General features: G+C 42.4%; 1 pseudogene; it reads right to left on the reverse strand.

Annotated features, from left to right (window-relative positions):
- Nucleotides 1-368: 368 nt before the first annotated feature.
- On the reverse strand, nucleotides 369-6,170 carry LOC131752817 (ferritin light chain pseudogene; annotated as a pseudogene).
- Nucleotides 6,171-6,413: the final 243 nt, after the last annotated feature.

Below are 6,413 nucleotides of genomic sequence, written 5' to 3' on the forward strand. Positions count from 1 at the left end.
AATGATTCATAGTAAACCCAAGAATGTGAGTTATAACATTTTTCTAATTATTCCTTCCTGAAATGTTCCTCCTGAGACTTTCCAAAGAAGGAGAATGTGGTGGACTAAGGGTAAGAGTTCATTCCTATCTTTGTGTGGTACAGGCAAGTGTTGTATAAGTAACTGTATAAGTAAAGATATTGGTATGTTAGAACAGAGAGAGAATGTCAACTGCGTTTTCATATTAACTGTTATTAAAAATGCTCTGGTCATGGTGATCACCTGGATACTTTTTCTTTTTTTTCTGCAAAAAGCTTAATTGTTTCCATTTGCTCCAAGACTTGGGAGAGGGCTCCAGGGTGGTTAAAAAGCTGCCTGGTGGCTGCAGAGAGGGGCTTCAGGCAGAAGCCCTGACACCAGAGGGGCTCCTTAAAGGCGGCTGGGCTTCGGAGGCTCCTAGTCGTGCTTGAGGGTGAGCCTTTCGAAGAGATACACGCCCAGCCCCGCCTGCGGACCAGCCAGCCTGCGCAGGTTGATCACGTGGTCACCCATCTTCTTGATGAGTTTCACCTGCTCTTCTAGGAAGTGGCTCTCCAGGAAGTCATAGAGTTGGGGCTCTGCGTGGACAGAACCCAGGGCGTGCAGATCCAAAAGAGATGGGTTCAGGTTCTTCTCCCTGAGAATGCCAGCTTCCACAGCGTCCTGGGTTTCACCTCACTCATCTTGAGGTGGCTTCCGAACCTCCGCAGCCCTGGTTTTGCATTTTCAAGAGACGCTTGGCGCCCTTGCGCTTCTCCTTGGCCAGTTCGGGGAAACAATGGCCCACGCCCTCCAGAGCCACATCGTCGAGGTGTAAATAGATGCCCAGAGAGAGGTAGGTGTGGGAGGCCCCACAGATGCATGTTAACCGGGTGGTTGACTTCGGCCTCCACATCGGTGGAATAATTCTGATGATCTGGGAGCTTATGGTTGATCAGTAATAAGGAGCTAAGCTCAAAAAAACAGTGTTGGCTGGTCCCGGTGGCCTAGGATAGCTGATGGCTGATTCCGAAGGTTGCAACTGGAAACAAGGTTGGAGGGTGGTCAGAGTCTGGAGCAAGGGGCATACCTAGGTCTGTTCTGTCCAAACACTGTTGAAGCAAAAGACAGATGTGGGGGACCACTGAGCGCACTGCTGGATAATTCTTTTCATAAGCTATTTCCTGTCATTGTGATCAACTAACAAATCTTCACCACATCCTGAGAGGTAAACAGGGGGCTTTACAGTTAATTTAGAAAAGAAAGAAAAAAAAAAGGATGGCACAAATAGTGAAAATCTGTTGTATGTTGAACTGTTAGTCTCTGCATCATTGGAGGTTTTATATCATTGCCATAAGAATCTAATGACAATATTTTCAGCTGGAATATTTACCAAGAAATAACCTTTCTCTTTCAAAAATTGAGTAGAATATCTATTTAGGGGATGCTTCCTGTTTTAAGTGTCTATGTTAAGAAAGAAACTTTCTTTTCCTGTTTCCCAAGGAAACTCCCAAGTAAACTCCTAGTTTCCTTGGGAAACTTCAACGAAGAGGGCCTCATTGTAGTTCATTCAAACTAGATGACGCCCCGTTTTCCATATCTCTTCTCCTACATCCCGCTTTTACTGGGGGTGGGGCTTCTCTTTGGGGATCTCCTCATTCCCAAATCTGGTTGTCCAATTCCTTTTCCTCGTTCAAGGCCTAGGTCGAATGCTCTCCCCTCCATGAAGCTTTCTCTGCTGTCCTACTGAGAAGGAATCTCTCCCTCTTCTGAACTATGAAAGCAATTTGTCTCTCTGCCTCTCAGTTGTTTATATACATTTCATCACCCCTGCTTAACTGTAGGCCTCTTGGGAGTAGGATCCAGTCTGAACCAATTCTAGTGCCTTACGCATTGTGAGTATTCAATAAATATCTCGAGTGAATACATTTTACCAAGAGGATTCTGGTCATTGATCCATCATTACGATGGCAAAGAGTTCCAAGCATAGAGTCCAAAACCTTTCAGGTACACACACAGAAAGCCCATTGTGCTGCTGTTGTGCCTCATTCCCTGAGAAATGACCAGATTCCAACAGTCCCCCTCCTCCTATGGCAAAAAAGTTGTGTGCAATATGGGTGACATCATGGGATTTCTCACCTTGTCCCCTTGTCTGGTTAAAGATAAACTCTAATCAACCCTGGCCTCTTTCCTGGATGCCTATTTGCTGTTCAGGTTATCAAGCAGAAATAGTGTATTTTTAAAAATTATGAAAGCTGACATGTTTTGAGGGTTGTATGCCAGGAGATGTACTGAGGACTTTATAAATGTTGCCTCATTTGAGCCTCACAGCCAGATGTGAGGGAGAAGCTATTATTACCTGCACATCACTAGGAGGGAATTGTGCTGAGCGGTGGGATGCCTTTCCCAGTTATACTACGATTCTGGGAAAGCAGAATCAGGGCTCAGGTCTGTTTACATCCATAGTCTGAGGTCTTAGTCCTTCTTCATTTTCTCCAGCTTCACAGTTTTCTTTACCCCTCTCCTCAGTGAACTTTCCACTGGAACAGTTGAACTCGGGGGATATTTGTACACTTTTGTGGGAACTGCTTACCCAGAGCAAACCAAACTCTAGGATCTCTAGACAATGGTGCTCTGTGTGTCCAGCAAAAACACCCACCTCCAACTGAAAATAATTTACTGAAAAGCCCATTTCTACCTAATTCTATACGGTATGGGTGGTTTGGGGCGCAGTTAGGAAATGAAAGGAGGCTGAGTAAAGACACAAACGTTTCTCTTCACTTGTAGGGAAGGTGCTGTCACACAGCTGAGCATGGAAATGGGTTTATACCAGGGAGGTGGGCTTAGGTGTGAAAGAGGTGATCCCCTAGCCCACCTGGGAGCTGTGGCTGTCAGCATGGGATACACCAAGGTCCAGATACCCCAAGCGCCAGTGTGTGCAAGGCGAATCCATGCTGATACATGGAGCCAGAACAGAGCTCCTGGAGAAACCTTCTGCTTGGTGTTAGGAGAGAAAGAACAGCAACGCCCTTCATCCAATACAAATTTTCCAACACGAAGGTGAGAGAAAAACCAAACATTTACTCAAAGAAAAAGGTAAAAACCCATCTGATAAACCCTACCACAATATTTTCTTCAAGTTTTATTTATTCAGCATTTATACTAGTGGTTCTCAAATTTAGGATGTAAAATTACCTCGGGGGGTTGTTGAAATGAATAGGCCCAGATCCTTTCCCCTAAAATTCTGATTCTGTGGGTTTAGGGTAAGTTCCTGGGCTCTTAATTTTATAACACATCCAAAGAGAGTCTCGTGTTCCTCATCAGAGAAGTAAATGCTAAGAAAACAAGTCTGAAATGTAGGCAAGTGCTCTGAGAGCTGACGTTCTGTGGGGTTATTTAGGATGAAGCTTATTAATAACATTCTCCAGGAATGCTGTCTTTGGAGAGCTGGTGACGGCTGACAAGGCCTTCAGCTACTGCCAAAAAGTTTCCTGTTCTCCTTCAACAAGGAAAACTTGTTCTAGGAAAACTTTGAGACAGGATGGAGGGTGGGGTGAGGGGCAGAGAAGCTGTTGCCGTGTGGGTGAGAGGGAGTACCTGTGCCCCTGCTGGTCTTAGCTGGGCAGGCCTCCCAGGCACTCTGCAGGAGGCAGGTCAAGGGACCCCTAAGCTTCAAGGAGGATCACTTTCTGGGGGAGAGCTCAGCGAATCTGAAGTCTTGAACAACAGATCTTTCATTCATTTGACAGTTGTAGGGGCCTCTTATGTATCCACGTGGTAGGCCTGGGCCCTGCACATGCTTTTCTCTCTTCCGGGAAGGCCGATATCCCCCAGCTTCTCCTAGTTAATTTTCTCCTTCCAAACCTGGCCTCCGTAATGAGGCCAGTTCCCCCAGGATATGCCCTCATGTTATCATTAACCTGGGAAATAGGATTCCTTGATTCATGCCTGTCTCTCTCATTTGTAAGCTCCATGAGGGCAGGGGCCATGTTATTTTATTTTTATTTTTTAATATTTTTAGCTCTGAGTCACTGGATTTCAGCAAAAATAATTTGCTGAAGTCCAGTTTGCAGAGTGACAGCTGCATTTAGCAATGTACCAGTTTAACAGAGTGGATTATTTTTCTGTTATAAATTATACAGCAAATTGTATTAAAGAGAATCTTTTAACAGCTTTTGATGATTTCTATGAAGGTTTAGTTCATTGGTTTTAATTTTGTCTTCATAAAGCATTTTAAGGAAAGTTTGATTGTTAACAGCTAAGGATCATAGAATGGTTTAGCCTTTTAGAGTATATATTAAATATTCAGGAAAGGGTATTTAGTAACCAATAACTAAAACTTAAAGATTAGTACCCTAATTCTGACATTCATTCCCTTAAGTATGAAATTGCTAAAGAGGGATACAGAGTAACTAAATTAACATGAAACACAGGGATTTTAGACACTAACTGCTAGTCATATAAAATCAAGGCTGATATGCCGTTTGAGGCATTGGTGAAAGAATGTAAAAATGCTTAAAGAGAAATCCTAAGTGGCATTCAGAAAGATGGGGAAACTAAGTCAGTTGAAACAATCTCATTCCATGTATAATGCTGTAATTTAAAAATTTAATTGCCAGAAACAAAAGTTAAGTCCACCATGCCACCAAGCAATTGTAAAAAGAATATTAATTGATCATGGTTATAATTTGAAAATATTAGACAATTACAGAAATTAGAAGTAGCCAAAGATTCAATTTTTATTTTCTAGCAAGGAGAAATTGAGGTACTTTTACATGATTGGAGTGCACCAAAAAATTTGAAATAAAAGGGCAAATGTGTTCAATGATACATAAAGGAAGTAAGGAGGCTCATGAGGGGTTGGCATGATTAAATGAATGACAAAAGTTTAAATTTGACTTACATGTTACCATAAAACTAAAATTTACAAAAAAGAATCTAAAAGATTAGTTAAAGGGCTACCCTGGTGGCGCAGTGGTTGAGAGTCTGCCTGCCGATGCAGGGGACACGGGTTCGTGCCTCGGTCCGGGAGGATCCCACATGCCGCGGAGCGGCTGGGCCCGTGAGCCATGGCCGCTGAGCCTGCGCGTCTGGAGCCTGTGCTCCGCAGTGGGAGAGGCCACAACAGTGAGAGGCCCGCGTACCACAAAATAATGATAATAATAATAAAAGATTAGTTAAAAATTCGAAAAATGCTAAAGATAGGTAAAATTAAAAATGAAGAAAATGTAATAATTATTATAAGGAAATATAATAATAGGAAATAATGAAGCAACAACATCATATACTGAGGCCATTATTCCTCTTAGAAAAATGGCAAAAATAATCCTTTAAGTGCTAAAGAGTTGACACAACTGTAAATAACTTAAAAACAGAAATCTGTTTCAGACTGAATATTTCTAAGAAAAATAACTAAAATTTTGGGTAACATATGAAATATTTCATGAATATAAAATTTATCCATAAGAAGAGTAAACTATCCATAGCTTTTTTTTTTTTTTTGTGGTACGCGGGCCTCTCACTGTTGTGGCCTCTCCCGTTGCGGAGCACAGGCTCCGGACGCGCAGGCTCAGCGGCCATGGCTCACGGGCCCAGCCGCTCCGCGGCAAGTGGGATCCTCCCGGACCGGGGCACGAACCTGTATCCCCTGCATTGGCAGGCAGACTCTCAACCACTGCACCACCAGGGAAGCCCTATCCACAGCTTTTGACAAATTATAGTTCTTCAAAATGCTGCTATAAAAAGCAAATAAAAACTAAGACCATCCTATAAAAATTGTAAATTGTATAGTTAAACTTGTTTTTGATAGATAGTTACATTTGGTAAATCTGACAAATTAGTGATTCAGCAATCGACCATTTGATGCATTCATTTTGCAGGGTTGATTTTTGGCCAATTAGCCAGTTTCTTTCTTCAGAGTTTCTTTTATTTACCATCTCCAAAACCTGTTGCAGTGCCTGGTATGCAGAAGATGCTTGATAAACAGTGGATGAATAAATGAATGGATGAACTGTGCTGGGGCAGGGGAATATAAACGCGAATAAGACCGTCAGGGTTCTTGGCTTCATGAAGCTTACATTCTCCACTGAATGGTAGTTCAACTCTTTTCGGTTATAATCTTTACGTAACTGTAGAGCGACTTCATCTTCGTGTTGTACTGGTTCTTGATTCATAGGAGCAGGTTTACTGTACCGTTATGCTACATTTGGTATTTAAATGGAAATAGAACTTCATTCCATAGTAAGGTGGAAAACTTTTTCAAATAGGCCAGAGTGAGGCAATATTACACAGGCTTGTTTAGCAGTAAAATTTCTGATAAAATGATTGAAACTCTAAAGGTAAATTCCGTCTACGTGACATTTGCACAACACTTCATTCTGAAGTGTTGTCAAACAGATGCGAGAGAGAGAGAGAGA

Source organism: Kogia breviceps, chromosome 3 (assembly GCF_026419965.1).
Source record: "Kogia breviceps isolate mKogBre1 chromosome 3, mKogBre1 haplotype 1, whole genome shotgun sequence".
NCBI lineage: Eukaryota > Metazoa > Chordata > Mammalia > Artiodactyla > Physeteridae > Kogia > Kogia breviceps.